The 17,156-nt window shown below is 39.7% G+C and overlaps 1 protein-coding gene across 2 annotated transcripts in view; it reads right to left on the bottom strand.

The window, feature by feature from the left end:
• The window catches only part of LOC126481426 (uncharacterized), a 277,457-nt gene that overhangs the window by 85,981 nt on the left and 174,320 nt on the right, over positions 1-17,156 (bottom strand). The window lies entirely within an intron of this gene.

The raw sequence follows: 17,156 nt of genomic DNA on the forward strand, positions 1-17,156 counted from the left end.
CAGGGACATTAACATTCTGAGTTAACGGGCAGAGTGATGACCGTCGAATTCCGAGTTGTTTTCGGTGTTTCTTCCAAGATAGTTATCCTGCACCAAATTCTCTTCAAATCTTAAACTATTCTATAATCTGTTCCTAAAAATCTTAAACTATTCTATAATTTTAGTACGTAGGAAACCAAATATGACAGTCAAGAAGAAAACTTAAGAGAATCACGAATAAACAGTGATCTCTATAGACATGAAATGAAACGAATAGAATGTTATATTAGTGAAAAGTATAATATAATGGTACTATTTAAACAGGGTGATGTCGAGACGATGTAAAATGAATAGAGGCTTTTATTTGTGTATAAAAGATAATACAAAGTGACTAACTAGACAGCTATTTTACAGTAGTGTAGAATTTTCTATTTTGTATAGAATATTTTATACCTTTTATGAAATGTGATGTAAATGGGAGGGTTTGTACAATTTTTGGAAGGAGTGGGTATTGTAGATTAAAACATGATCTACACCAACATAAAAAATCATGGCTAACAAAGAACACACACCACACCTTTCAAACAACCCTCGCAAACAAGTAATACTGATTCATCACCATTTACAGTTCTATAGGGTTGCTAAGATTTTCTTCGGGGAAGAAAACAATCTCACCTTCACCCCAGGGTGAAGGTGAGATTGTTCGTTCTGTAGGAGACGATTGAACACCATACCTCCTCTGGCTTCTCACTCAAGTACCGGCGAGGTAGGGATCCTGGGGTAGAGGGGTGGGAAGGGTTTCCTGTCTTTGGGGCTATCTTCTTTCTCTTCTTCGATCTTAGCAACCATTTCTATTTTTTCCTTTCTTACTTCTTTTTTGAGTACCTGCCTATTTTTCCTTCTTTCTATATTCATATACTTCTATGGTAGAAGTATTTGATATTCTCCATGGTTTCCAATAACCTACAACAACAATGTCGAAGAATCAGGCAGCACAAACACACATCATTATACACACAAATATATATGAGTATGCAAACAATGAAACTACTAACTAGACACCTGTCGAGAGGTATGAACTGTCAAGTGTTGTAGGGGGACGGTAGGTGTAGATTGGGAAATATGCACACATTGTTGTTTATTGTGACGGTTCTACATTGCATGTATATACATATATGAGAACTATGATGATTTCATATCACATATATACATATGTATAGAAAAACCTTGATGATTTTACTAGAGACACAGTATATACCAAGTATGTATAAGTTGAAAATTAGGGGAGGACTCTAGGGACCAAAGAAAGTATCAAGAAGTGAGAGTGAAGTGACGCAATGAACCATGAGGCCTACTCACAAAGGATAAGGGGAGGTGTACCCGGCATTTGCTGAGGATATAGGGCAGGCGTACCTACATGGAGATACGACGACCTGTGGCCTGATGAATATGGATGTTTTAAGAAGGGGCGTACCTACCAAAACGGAAGGAGTAAGTGCACTCACAGGGTCAACCTACCTGTAAGATATAGGTACTGGTCCTAGGGGAAAAGGACAGTAACGTGACAGAAGTCACGAATTTAATAGGAATTATTCTGGTAAGTTTGAATTCTATATTCCACTAGCATTATTATGTTTTATGTGAGTTTACAAGTGTTGAGAGGAACACTTTCATTTGCCCAGAGTTCCTACAGTCTACAAACAGTTTATAATTAATGAGGCTATTACGTACTAAAGAAGCAGTACACAGAATTAGAATAAAGAGTAAAATACTCAAGTGTCATGAACACCTGGAGCTTAAGATTGGAAACCAAAGTTTTAGGCCCAACGACTCCTATATATAAAAGAATTGACTCCAACATTGAGTGAAATACTCCCGTTTTATAATCAAAGTGAAATGTATAAAGAAAAGCTAAATAGTAAATAAAAGGGTTATGCATGGTTAATAAAGGGATGTGGAATGTATACTGTGAAATAATAAATTGTTATTGTATGTAATACTAATGTACATAATGAGTATGTATAAAATATTGTGTGTTCGGGCTGAGCGGAGGGATATGTAGTGCTTCGAGAATTTCTACATAAATTCTACACAACTACCATCTTGAACACACGATATTTTAAAAATAAGTGTGAGAGAAATTACATAAACCATTCGTCCTCCTACCGTCTCGAACACACGATATTTTAAAAATAAGTTTGAGAGAACGTACATACTCCGCAACATATGTTTGTGTGCGCAGGCTGGAAAGGAGTCACAAGCACAAGGTAGATGCGACGGTCGAACGGCATCGACAAGTGTTTGCCGCTTGTGCCATGGAAGTCGTAATGGAAGAACAAGTAGTGTTTATGGATCTTATGGTGTTTTATAACATTGATTATTGTAACAAGAAAAAAGAGGAACAGTTGAAAAAAATGTTAAATGTACTTTACGCGTTGGACTTGCTAGAAGCAAGACATGTTCATAAATTATGTGGTTGTAAAAAATATGCTACTGTAAATGTATTTAATCAAGTTTACTGCTAGATGAATCGGTTGACTTGCAAACATTTGAATATTTATATGAGAAGTGGTGAATTTGTTCTTTTTGGAAGTTGAAATACACACTCCAGGTCGTCTAAAGCATTAGACCCTGCACACACCTATGTTCAATATACAACAGCTAGAAGTTTCATTTTTGTATGTCTGTTAGTTATCATTCAGTGCTGTATTGAGTAGAACATCGAGTCACACAGTTTGTGAATTTCAACATGGCAGAGCTGGGAGGAGAAATGTGCTTGCATTAAATATTGCATGGAATTAAAGAAAATCTTTACAGAGACATACCAAATGATCCAGGACGCCTACACTGATGAGTACATAAGTCACACTTGGTGGTAAGAATGGTTCACACGGTTTAAAGATGGCCAGATGGAAATTAAAGATGACCTCCGTTCAGGACGCCCTTTGACGTCTACCGACAAGGCTCATGTATGGAATGTCAACAATACTGTGTGTGCCAATCAACGATTGACTGTCCAAGAGATTGTAGAAGAATGTAACATTTCAGTCGGATTATGTCAAGAAATCCTGACAGCATTTTGGAATGTATTGCGTTGCCGCCAAGTCTGTCCCATGCCTCATGAGTCAAGGCCAGAAAGACCTTTGGCTCGCAATCTATGATGAGCTTTTGGATCATACGAATGAGAACCTGTCTCCTGCGGACTTTTTTTTATTTCCAAAGTTTTTGCCTTTACAAATGTCTGCTTGTGTCTGTGTATGTGCAGATGGATGTGTGTGTGTGTGTGTGTGTGTGTGTGTGTGTGTGTGTGTGTGTGTGTGTGCGCGCGAGTGTATACCCGTCCTTTTTTCCCCCTAAGGTAAGTCTTTCCGCTCCCGGGATTGGAATGACTCCTTACCCTCTCCCTTAAAACCCACATCCTTCCCTCTTTCCTGATGAGGCAACAGTTTGTTGCAAAAGCTTGAATTTTGTGTGTATGTTTGTATTTGTTTGTTTGTGTGTCTATCGACCTGCCAGCGCTTTCGTTTGGTAAGTCACATCATCTTGAGAGAGAGAGAGAGAGAGAGAGAGAGAGAGAGAGAGAGAGAGCACGTAGAGAATGCGGGTTAGGGTGTGGGGGCACGGAGGTCAATAGAAAACACACTAAAATGTTACAACAAAGATCTGCGGATATGTCTTAGCTAAATTTGAAACAGATCTGCTAGCCACTTTACAATGTTTTAAAGCAGCTAAGCAGTTTAAAAGTTTAGGGTCGAGCCCAGACAAATCAATTGTCAAGTCCATATAACAACAGCCTTGAAGTTAGTTAATATAGAGGGCAGGTCTACACTTAAATTTGCAGCTGATTCTTTATCAAACATAAATCATACTCTGTTAACATGTGTCATCCAGAAACAAGTACACTACAGATACTATAAAGAAACTGACGATGATGTACTGTATCAAAATAGATAAATGCTGGTGAAATACTTATATTATTTTGTGTAGTTACAAAGAACATTTTCCTCAGAGAGAAAATTAAAAAAATACGCACACACAAAATTATCTTTAAAGTTGTATTTAACAGTCCTTGCTTTATTTTCACACTTCACATAGCCAGAATTATTACCGTCCATTAAAGGTTACCTTCTCCAACTTCTCATTTTCCCTGCAGGTGGTGGATTTTGCCGTTCTTCTAATAACGATTTTAGGCCATGTGCAATTCTAATGGAAGGTCTTTTAAAGTTGTACAAACACAACACCAGAAGTAACGCCAAACAAGTTCTATACTAAAATGTAGACTTTCACGGCCGGAAATATCATGTCCATTATAATTATCCGGGCTGTTATGCCGTGGTCGGTTGATGAATTCTGTGTTGATTCCCAATGTTTCGTCTCCGACTGCGGGAGACATCTTCAAGGGGGTCCGTAACTCAATGGAAGGTCCAACACACCCACTGGCTCGCTACTGATTGAGTTACGGACCCCCTTGAAGATATCTCCCGCAGTCGGAGACGAAACGTTGGGAATCGACACAGAATTCATCAACCGACCATGGCATAACAGCCCGGATAATTATAATGGACAAACAAGTTTTATCCTGCTTCTACACGAAGAGATTCACAATAACAATGAATGAAGTACAGAATAATACAGTGTCTCGTAACTGTAGAACACATCAGTACCCAATCTTGTGAGTATATACAAGGGTAATCCCAAAAGTAAGGTCTCCTATTTTTTTATAAGTACATAGACTTGTTTATTTCTACTATAGTTTACATCAGATTACAGCTTGAACATTTAGCTATTTTTTGACATTATCACCATTTCCGTCGATGCATTTTTATAGATATTGTGGCAGTTTTTGTATGCCCATGTCTTACCAGCTCGTCGCCAGATCCGCAGCTTTGGTGGAGAAGGATGCTTCCACTGGTGTGATTGTTGCTTGGTCTCAGATGTAAAGAGGTATTCCCAGGTTTCATCACCCGTGACAACTGAGTCCAGAAAGTTGTCCTGTTCGGTTCCAAGGCGATGAAGAAACGTGCAGGAAGCATCAACTCGTTGCCGCATGTGGTCCTCAGGCAGCACGCGTGGCACCCATCTTGCGCACACCTTCCGGTAGTTCAATGTTTCTGTTAAAATTCTGTGAGTGGTGCCTCGGGAAACCTCAGGAACCAACATGCAGAGATCATCCAGGGTGATCCGCTGATCTTCACGCATGCTTTGCTCAACTTTCAACACTGTCTCCTCAGAAATTGATGATCTCCCACTCCTTTGTTTGTCGTGAATTTCGGTCCGACCAGCTGCAAACTCTATACACCAATTACGGACATCCATGCAGCACGACTCACATACACTTTTGTCAATTGGCGACTGATTTCAATCGGTGCAGTGCCCATTGCATTCAAAAACCAAATAACTGTGCACAATTCACACTTGGCAGTAACATCCAACTGGAGCCCTATTCTCAATGGCTGCCAAGCCAAGAATGAGCACCTCAGCGCGGTGTGCACATGTTTACACATAGCACATGAAGCACCTTTCATAACAGTGAGACCAACTGCCACACAAACAGACTTCTGTACTTATAAAAAAAATAGGAGACCCTAATTTTGGCATTACCCTCGTAGTAAATAAACAAATCTAAGTGAGGCTGAGGGTCCGGTGCAGCAGGCTTACACTTGGCTGTTGTGCCCAGTGCCTGCTCCGTCTTCTGTCCAGGTTGTGGGCAATTTCTCTAGGTCGGCCATGGAGGCCATTGTATCGAATAGTGTTTGATTATGTATGCTCACACTACAGGGGTACGACATTGGTTGGAGAAAAGTGTTCACTGTGCATCTGTCCATGTCTTCATCAGTAGGTGACAACTGCTGGAACAGGTGTCATGCTATCACAGGAAAATATGGTCTGAAATGGTGCGGCCATGGACAGGCGTGGCAGCAGCCACTACTCCACGATAAGATGTAGGGGAGCAATGATGATTACGGTGCTGTATCCATGTCCACATTCCGACAGGCATTCAGCAATGGAGGCAGGACAGAAGATGATGGCGGCCCAGTGCCACGGCTACTCTGCCTGGCAACAGTGGCATCCAGAACGAAGACAGCGTAGGAGTCAGAGGAGGCATGTTCCACACTGCGGGGACTGGAGCATATGGTGGTTATGGCCATGGGGGCAGAGGGCTCTCCAGTGCATGGTTCGTGGACGGAGGTGGTTGTAGTTTTGTGACACCAAGTCATTGGAGGTGTGCATTATGCAGAGGCGGCAGCCTTGGCAATGATGGACAACCACTGGTATTCACTAAGGGCACTGGGCAAATCTGCAGGCTCAGACAGAGGGGTCCGGACAGAATCGCTGTGACATGGGTGCTGGTGGGTGACCACCAGGCTTTAGTACCAGCAGATGATGCAGCATACTTGGCTGGCGGCCATGAAGCAGCTCCACCGAGCTATGGTCGCTGATTGGAGTGACCCTACATGAACTCAAGAAACTATCGAGGGCTTCCTCAGGAGAATATTGAATGGTGTACTTTTTCATCTGCGTATTGAATGTTCAGAATGGCGGCTCTGCCTCTCCATTGGACTGGGGTTGAAAGAACTGAGCAGTAAAATGCCAGATGCCGTTCTTCGTACAAAAATCTTGACAATCTTGAGACAAACTGTGGGCGATTGTCTGTCACAAGTGGGTACGGCAATCCTTCTCAAGGAAAAAAATCTAACAATCGAAAATCCAGGATGGAATGTAACAATATTGTGGAAAGGAAAGTTGTTACTCAGTACTCACCATATAGCGGAGATGCTGAGTCACAGATGGGCACAACAAAAAGACTGTCACAAATTAGTTTTTGACCAGTAAGGCCTCGCCAGAATTAACGGCAAACACACACATACACACTCACGCAAACGCAACTCACACACACATGACCGCAGTCTCAGGCAACTAAGGCTGCACTCAGTCTTTTTTTTGTACATATCTGCGGCTCAGCATCTCCGCTATATGGTGAGTAGCAGCTTTCCTTTTCAGAATATTGTAAGGAAAAATATCTGTGGGTGGGCCATGATCTATCCGCTGTGAATGTGGATAGGCAATGAAACACAAGGAAATTTTGAGAAAGCATCAACTACTACAAGTCAATGTGAGTTAAGAAATGGATGCACAGAATCATGATAAATACATTCCCAGGGGTATTGGGAACAGGGTACAGGGAAAAGTGGCCCATAGTACTGTTTGATGGGTGATGCACTGTGGGCAGGCTGACACAACACACGTTAACTCTATGACAATGCCCAGCCAAAACATATGGCAGCTGGCCAGCAATTTCATACAAGAAACACACCAATGGTTCAAGTGGAGAAGGTGGCATCACAACCCTGGGCGCTGACTCTTCAGTAGCCAACAGTAACACACCATCAAATACTGAGAGGCAGTGGTGGAGAGCATAATAATTACACAAAGGATCCAATGCTCAGCAAAGTGGTTTATCCGACTAGCCATGGCAGACAAACTGAACAATCTGACATAAGACAGAATTGGCCGCAACAGCCACCAAAATCCAAGAACTGGTAATGGGAAAACCATCCATGGTATTTTGGGCTCTAATATCTAAATGGAAACTTAACAGATTATCCTGATCAAATGCTGGATTCAAGCCAATCAGAAATTGAGAAAGAGCATCAGCATTAGCGTTTTGTGCTGCTGGTCGGAAATTAATCTCACGGTTATAGCATGACAATACAGAGCCCTGGCGATTGGCCACTTTGCCCAGTAAAGATACTGAGGATTGGAAAGAGAATCCAGAAGTTTATGATCAGTAATCACATTAAACTTAGACATATGAAGGAAAATATTAAATTTTTTGAGCACAAACACACTATCAAGAGCTTATTTTTCATCTGTGAGTAGTGCTGTTGTGCCTGATGTACAGTTTTGGAAGTGTACGCAATAGGGTGTTTAGACCTATCCAAATATTTGTGCATGAAACTGGCGCCAAGCCATACTAGGAGGCGTCTGTGGTCAAAACAAGGTATTGGCCTGGTTGGAAGATAACTAAGTAAGATGCCAAGTGCAATTTTGACCCTAATAGAGTAAAAGTATGCTTGTAGGTGTGTGACCAGTGAAAAGGAACATCTTTATGTAAGAAAGCATGAATGGCTGGGCCAAAGTGGCTACACAAGGAAGAAACTCATGGAAATGTGTGGCCTTTCCGAGAAAGGCTTGCAACACTGACATTGGTAGGATGTGGCAAAGATGTAATGGCATCGACACGCTGGCATATAGGCTTGGTGCCAGCATGCGAGACTTCAAAACTGAGATAGATGACGGACAGCTGAAAAAATTATATAAATATCCATCTGTTGAAGAACCTGCGATCACAATATCATCCAGGTAGTTAATGCACCCCCACATAGAAGCCATGAGTTGCTTCAAAAATTCTTGGAAAATGGCAGGGGCACTAGCCATGCTGAACGGCGGGCGCTAGTACTGGTATAACGTGAAGGGAGCATTAACAACTAGAACACATTTGAACTCATTATCCAGAGCCTTCTGACAAGTATATTTTGGAGAAATAATGACCCCTGGAAAGCTGTGCTAGGAGTTTATCTGGATGGGATAAGGGAAAGGTGGCAGTAATAGACTGTGAATTTATAAGACACTTTAAATCACCAGAGCTGAGGGTTGCTGTTATGTTTTTGACAATTACCAATAAACTAGATAATTCACTCGAGGAGACATGTGTGATAACACCCAAAGACTTATGTTGATTTAGTTCCAATATGACTTGCTCTTGTAAAGCTACTGGGAATGGGAAGCCGCAAGAAAAAAATGGGGGTGCACTATTGGTTTCACTGTAATGTGTGCCTTGAAATCGGTAGCATACTCTAAACTGTCCAGAAACGAGGAGGAATATTCTGAGCAGAGTGTGTCCAGTTGCTGGTATGCAACTTGATCCGATACCAGATGCACTTCATCAGAAATAGAGAATCCAAAAAGTTTGAAGGCATCTAAACAAATTAGGTTTTCATTGTTGGCACCATCCACTATTAGAAATCTCAAAGGCCAAATAACTGCTCTGAACACTATGTACGTAGAAAACTGTCCCAGTATAGAAATTTGTTGTTGGTTGAAACTCACCGACCTATGAGAGACGGGGGAAAATGCTGGTGATCCAAGATCCACAAAGGTTTAAGAATTAAACAAATTCACTTCTGTGCCCACGTAAACTTGCATTTCTAACATCTTGACTGTCACACATATAGAGTCATGTCAATGTAGAATTTGTTTGGAGCTACTTGGGAAATGCTGTTCACATCCATGTTCATGTCTTGTGAAGGAGGTTCGAAATTCCACAGAGAGACAATGGTTGCACATTACCCAGCGCTTAGCACATGTGGTCTGCTTATTTTGAACAAAGCACAACGGAAGAGGAGTAAGAGACCGCTGTTGTGACACTGCTGCTTAGCATGGAGACTGTGGTTTCACAGCTGCGATGCCGCTCCCCCCACCTGTGAGAGCTAACTTATGGTGTATGAGGAGGAGAAGGAAGCAGCGGCGGCTACTTCACACCATGCTTCTATCTGATTTCCTGTTGCCCTCAATACTTCAAAAGACTGAGCAATATTCAGGACATTTGTGAAAGGTGGATTTTCACATTGTACAGCACGTTCACGAACTTAACTATCAGGGGGCAAGCGTGTAGTAGCATCACAAACCATTGAGTCAGGGTATGAGTCACAGTGTGCCTCAGTAACAGACGCAATGATGGCTAAGCCCAAAGCACAAACTATGTAGACTGTTACGGCTGTTTCTGAGAATGGTAGAACTCAATGTGAGCAGCAATAACAAGAGTACATTTGCAATGATAATTAGAGAGCAATTGACACATTTAACCAAAAGAGGAACTGGCAGGTTCCTGAGGAGGAGCTAGCTGACACGAAAGGCGATAAACATAGGAGAAATCTGTGACAAAAATAAAGCCTTACACCAACTGACGTTAGTGACTCGAAAAGCTTGAAAATATGGGCGAAGGCATTTTTCATATGGGCCCCGATCTTCTCAGAGTCATCTTATGGAGGAAATGGTGAAGGTTGCTTCAATGGCAGTGAAACATGGGGCACCAACAAGGCTGCCAAACTGTTTATTGCCTTGGAGAGAGCATGCTGCTAGTCAGTGAAAGCCTGCTGCTGCTCTACAAGAGATTTAAGAATTTTTTACGATATATTGATTCATGAAATGAAACATGCAGAGCAAAATACCACAGATATCGGAATTCCTGCCAAATAATTTTTATTCTGCTTCTACATTAAGACATTCACAATAACAACGAATGAAGTATGGAACAGTACAAAGTCTCATAAGTATAGAACACATCAATATGCTATGTATCACATACAATAAACAAGTAAACCTAAGCGAGACTGAGGGTCCTGTGTGCTGAGTTCAAAAATGGTTCAAATGGCTCTGAGCACTATGCGACTTAACTTCTGAGGTCATCAGTCGTCTAGAACTTAAAACTAATTAAACCTAACTAACCTAAGGACATCACACACATCCATGCCCGAGGCAGGATTCGAACCTGCGACCGTCGCTCGCTTCCAGGCTGTAGCGCCTAGAACCGCACGGCCACTCCGGCTGGCTGCTGGGTTCATATTGGGCTGTTGCACACATGGCAGATGAACCAATGAAATTTTATGAATTTTATGAAGTCACTCACTAAGAAATAACTAACAGGTAATTTTCTATAGAAAACACTCTCCTACAAGGAATAAAGCAAAAAACTGTTCAAGTCTGAGTAAGACTCACGTGCTGAGGGTTACGATTAAACATAAACTTTATTATGTATAGAGGCAGTTCATCCATTCTGGGAATCAATAACCTTGATCATCTTTGCTTCTTATTGACATTGATACTGGCAAGATATTGGTCCCACAGATTAAAAGACTTCTGTGGATGTTTTAATTTCAGTCATACAATTGTGACAAAGTCATGCAGGAGATAAGCAACCATTATTATAATAACCAGAAGTTCTGCATTAAGGCAGACTATGTCGCAATGTTTAAACTCAAACTTCAGGCAAGGAATGACTTTATTGATTATATGATGCGTTTCGGTATTTAACCATCATCAAATATCCAGGAGCAATTGCTGCACGTAGAGATGGCATTTCAAACTGTCTGTGAATGCTTCTTATACACACAGTTTGAAACACAATATCTACATGCTGTAATCACTCTTGGTGAGGTGGTGCAGTGGTTAGACACTGGACTCGCATTCGGGAGGACAACGGTTCAATCCCGCGTCCGGCCATCCTGATTTAGGTTTTCCGTGATTTCCCTAAAATCGCTCCAGGCAAATGCCGGGATGGTTCCTTTCAAAGGGCACGGCCGACTTCCTTCCCCGTCCTTCCCTAATCCGATGAGACCGATGACCTCGCTGTTTGGTCTCCTTCCCCAAAACCAACCAACCACTCTTGGATATCTGGTGATGAATAAATTCTGAAGTGCATTGTGTGAGCAATAGTCATTCTTGGCCTTAAGTTTGACTATTAACTTTGCGACCCAGTCAGCCTGAATGTAGAACTACTGGCTGTTTTAATCTCACATTTCATATTGGTTAACAAATGACAAAACAACTTTTTTTTCCCTTGTGATACAACTGCAAATTAACAATTTTTGTATTTTTCCTTTACTTGGACTGTGAAACCTTGCTTCTTGCAAAATTTCATGATTATAGGCCAATAAGAAATACCCTATAGGGTTTGATGAGTGAGTTTGCGGGTATTAGAATATGTCCACGGTAAATGATAACAGTCAAACAGTTGCAGGATAAAGATTTATTGAAATCCTTGACCACGGTTTCGTTATATCTAAATATACCTTCATCAGAAGCAAAAATACACTAAAATCACATGCTGCAGTGGAGATGAATAAAACAATCGTGCCAAAGGTGTCACTAGTAGTTAAAATTAAAATATCACCTCCATCTGTACAGCATAATTAAGAAGAGATGGTCGATGCAAATGAGGCATACTGACAGTATTAAAATATCACCTCCACCTGTAAAGCATAATTATGAAGAGATGGTCGATGCGAACGTGGCATACTATCAGTATGCCGCATTCGCATCACCCATCTCTTCATAAATATGCTGTGCAGATGGAGGTGATATTTTAATTTTAACTACTGGTGATGCTTTGGCACGACTGTTTTATGCATCTCCACTGCAGGATGTGATTTTAGTGTATTTTTGCTTTTGATGAAGGTATATTTAGATATACCGAAACTGTGGTCAAGGATTTCAATAAATCTTTATCCTGCAACTGTTTGGCTGTTGTCATTTACCGTGAAGATTTTTAACAGTTGCTGCTTCAGCCATGTTTAAAATTTTGATTAAAATATGTGACATAAATGGTCAAATCTTTTTATTGCACTGACTTAGAAGCTTCAATTTTTTATACCACCAAGGGACCACAGACCTCAGAATGTGACATAAATTTCAACTCAATATGGGAAGCTGTTCCTGAGAAAAAGGGTTTTTAACAGTCAGATGGACAACAAAGCAATTCTATAAGGTTCCATTTTTATTGACTGAGGAATGGAATCCTAAAAACAGTAAACTTTACTTACTCTTAAATGTTTTATAATTGTTGCTTGTAAATCTTGAACTTTTGCAGAATTTCAGTATTAACTTTCAATGGGCAGACATGAGGAAATAATAAAGAAAAGATGTAAAACATGTCCTGACACCCTAATACCTATCCTTTGTCCAATAATAAAGGAGTTATATCTCTAGATCAGGATCCTAACCCACCGTGGTAGTCAAGGATGTAAGAAAGTCAAAACTGTACATTGCACAAATAAAAACTAACTTGAAACCCATGTTAATGTTTCATGGCTTTTTGATCATACATGCAAAAATTTGTAATTCCAGTTGTTCAATGAGATATCCAACTAGTGTCTGCTGTCATCGACAACTACAGAGATTTTTGGTTGTACCATTGTGTGGCGCCATAGATGATGTAACATATGTTCGGGAGAAGTGAGATGATAATTTTTAGTGACAAATGGTACAAGGATTGATGATGAAAACAAATTTACTTGACAATCTGTAATTATGATGTATGACGATGTACAAGAGAGTTAAGACATAATATCACTGAAGAGGTCAAAGGAATCTTAATTAAAATGAACATTTTCAATCTTCTTTCACTTTCTGTTATCTGTTGTGTGTTCTCAAATGAGCTACACATTAAGGAGTGTCTTCCTGAATAATTCATGACAAAATTTGTACATTTTATTAAAATATACTTCAAGCAAGTTTGAAATATTGTCTCTCTGAGTTATTTAAAAAACAGTATGCAAATATTAATCAGCGACACGAGAGAATAAGCCACAGCTAAAAAGTTTGATTATCTTGTATTAGAATTGCACACAGCATTAAATCACTATTAGAAGAACAGCAAAGTCTACCATCTCCAAGGAAAAGAAAAACTTTGATAAGGTAATCTTTACTGGATGTCAGTAATAGTCCCAGCTATGTGACTTGTGAAAATACAGTAAGAGATGTTAAATCCAACTATCAGGAAAACTGTAAAAAATTATTTTATTTCCTCATAATATTAATATTCCCTGTGAGAAAAGCTCTTTCTTTCTCTCTACAATTAATAAAACAAATATTTCACTAGTAACATGAAAGCAGCAATAACATGTTCAGATGATTACTAGGAAGATATTTATGTCATGCTAATAGAATTTTATAACAAGGAAATAATAATAAGAATTGCTGGTTAGACTGATATCGAAGGGTACTTGGAAGACTGAAACAATGTTTCAAGAATGAATGTTCACTCTGCAGCAGAATGTGCACTGACTGGAAACTTCCTGTGGATTAAAACCATATACTGGACTGGGACTCGAACTGCCTTTCACGATCAAGTGCTGTAGTGACTTGAGTTATCAAAGCACGACTCACAACCTGCCTTCACAGCTTCACTTTTGCCATATAATGTTTTTATACAAGCAACCAGGTATTTTAATTTTCCCATCTGCAAGTTAGGAGTAAGAGTGTCTCAGTAGTAGTGTGTTAGGATACTGAGTAGAGAACCAAGAAAAGAGGACCTACACTTGTAATAAGGTGTGGGATAGAGTGACACCACCTCTGTAGAGAAAAGGGGGATGTGTATCTGAGGAATGAGGTGGTGGTGGTGGTGGTGGGGGATGAACAATTTAATTTTACTAGTAATTAAATTTTTGATACCTACTCCAATATTGTGCAGAACAGAACCAAGCTTATCTGATTTGTAGATTGTTAAGAAACATAAATAAATAGGAAAATATTTGAAATTGAAGTGTGTCTGATTTGTGTGATGAAAATAATAGAGGTTAAGAAGATAAAGGAATCATGGTATTAACACTATGTGAAAGTTTAAGATTTCTTAATATTCAGAATGTAGTTTCACCCAATTAAAATAAAACTCTTTCTGAAATGGAGGCGTAGCCAGTGTCTATTACTTTACTCATTATGGGTCTAATTTTTAAGACTCTTTCTTGTACACGAATGCAAATTGCAAGCAATAATATAGTGGCTATTACTGTTCAATTATTCGTCATTGCAAGTCAACCTTAGATGCAAAGGTGCATTATTCCAACTATAGTGTACTTGCCATTATGGTTCAAATACTGGTGAAAATTACGCTATATGCAAATGTACAGGCACATTACTTTGACTATAATGCAGTTGACATTAATTTTCTAGTGGCTGTCAGGATAAAACAATAATGTGTGCAAATGGGAAGCTGATCATTCCCAACATAAAGACAGTTGCTACTACCACTGTAATATAACAGTGTTCATAGAGTTGTATTTACAATAAAATTGGTGTGTGTGTGTGTGTGTGTGTGTGTGTGTGTGTGGGCGCGCGCGCGCGCGCGCACGGTCTTATGCAAGAAGGTGTGGAGTGATATGTGTTGATACACAGCACTCCAGAAGATTGGTGCCGATTACTATGTGTTCTTACCACCAAATATACTCGCAACTAAGGGAAAACTGCAGATGTTGTATGGGGTTGTTATTTTTATTTGCTTGTGTTATTAATTAAAACTGGAGTTCTTATGTTATTTGGTGAAAGTTAAAATAGTGTTGTAGCTTTCCTTGTAATGGAAGTACAGATGGAGTACAAGAGAAAAATCGAAGGGCAGCACGATCAGGAATGAAAAAGAAGAAATACTAAAGTAGTATTTCAGTGTTGCCCTGACACAATCTGTTAGCAAAGAACAGCTCCAATGCCAATGATTTAGCTCAATACAAGAAATACGGCAGAATATTACAGAAAGTAATCCAGACATCTAAGCAAGTGCATTATGAAAATAAGATAGCAACATATGGCAACAAAATAAAAGCAATATGGGAGTGAAAGAGGAGACAGGTGGAACTAGAAAGGAACAGGAGTTGCTAGCTTTAAGAGTGGGTGATAGGTTGCTAACAGTTGGGTGTAGTGTGTCAAATCTCTTTAACAAGTGCTTTATATCCATTACTTATAGCATGTGATTTTCAGGGTTAGTAAATACTATCCTACAATACCTGAAACCAGCCTTTACATGTAACTTCAGTTACATGAACTACTGCACTCACTTCACCAAAAGACATAACATCCATCACAAAAAATTTAAAATCAAAGGACACTAGTGGTTATGATGAAATACCAACGAAATTTTTTAAAGGGTATTCTTATCACTGGATATTTCCTGATTGGTTGAAATATGCTATCATTAAACCTAATTTCAAGAAAGGGGATAAGAAATGGCATCAAACTACAGACCAGTTTCACTTCTGCCAGCATTCTCGAAAATTTTAGAAAAGTTTATATATACCTGACCACAAGTAACATCTGTGCAAGGCGTAGTTCAGATTTCTGAAGGTTTCCAAAACTGAAAACACTATTCATACATACAGTGAGAATTTGCTTAATTCATTAGGTAATAAATTACAAGCAGCAGATATTTTCTGTGATTTGTCTAAGGAATTTACTGCATGAATTAACTCCGTTTTAAATAAATAAAAAAGTGGTTCGTCACTGGCAATGCTGCAAAACTGTTCACATATCACAAACAGGAAACAATAGACACCAGTACAAAAGACCGATTAATTAAGCTATCAGTCATTATCATATCAAGAAGTAATTAAATGTTGTGTCCCACAAGGGTCCATCTTGGACCACTGCTTTTTCTTTTGTACATCAATGACATCTCATCAGTTACATCACCAGATGTAGAAGTTCCAGCCCCCTCCCCTCCCCCACAGATGAGACAGTTACTGTGCATATAGCAAATCGAGCATAGTTTTGAAAAGAGCAGCCAATATTATTTTCATGGATGTTAATAAATAGTATATAGCCTAATTACTGTCATTTAACTTTGAAAAGACACATTGCATGCAGTTCAGAACATGTAAGAGGTTTACACGCACAGTATGAAGAAGCACAGAAAAGAGATGCCGACAGTGTTAAATTCTTGGGATTAAAACTTGATAGTAAATTTAGCTGGGAGGAGCACACTGCAGAACTGTTGGAATGTGTACACAAATCATTATTGGCAATGTGAGTGTTATCAGACATAGGTGACATAAAAGTCAGAAATAGGAGAGGCAATGTAATTGGAGTAGGAACTGAAAAAGGGGCTATAACTCTAGAGTGGGATCAGCAAAGGACTTCTAACACCGTGAGTAGCAGAAAGGTGATTTTACATTTTTGTTTGTTTTAACCATTAGCTGGTGTGTGTGTGTGTGTGTGTGTGTGTGTGTGTGTGTGTTGTGTGTGTGTGTGTGGAGGGGGGGGGGGGTAGGTGTTCATATTATACCTACTTGTTTTTATGAACAGGTACACTACCAAGCTTTAAACAGTGTTTAAACTGTCTGAGTTTGTTCTGATACAGTATGTTATTTTATTTGCTTATGGTATGCAGAAAACTAGGCACTGAGGTGCGGTCAGTGATAGATGCAGAGGCTATGGGGATAGCAGGTCGCTAACCACATTGCAGCCATTGTCAATCTAGATAGAGAAGCCATCTACATACCAACTCAAAAGAAACTGATGTCCTGCAGGGTCATTGAAAGTACTAATGAGAGTGTTATAATTCTGTATGAGTTGACTGAATGTAGTTTTTGGTTCAGTTAAGTTACACTCTTACAATGCTCCTATACTCTGTG

This window comes from Schistocerca serialis, chromosome 5 (assembly GCF_023864345.2).
Source record: "Schistocerca serialis cubense isolate TAMUIC-IGC-003099 chromosome 5, iqSchSeri2.2, whole genome shotgun sequence".
NCBI classification, from domain to species: Eukaryota; Metazoa; Arthropoda; class Insecta; order Orthoptera; family Acrididae; genus Schistocerca; species Schistocerca serialis.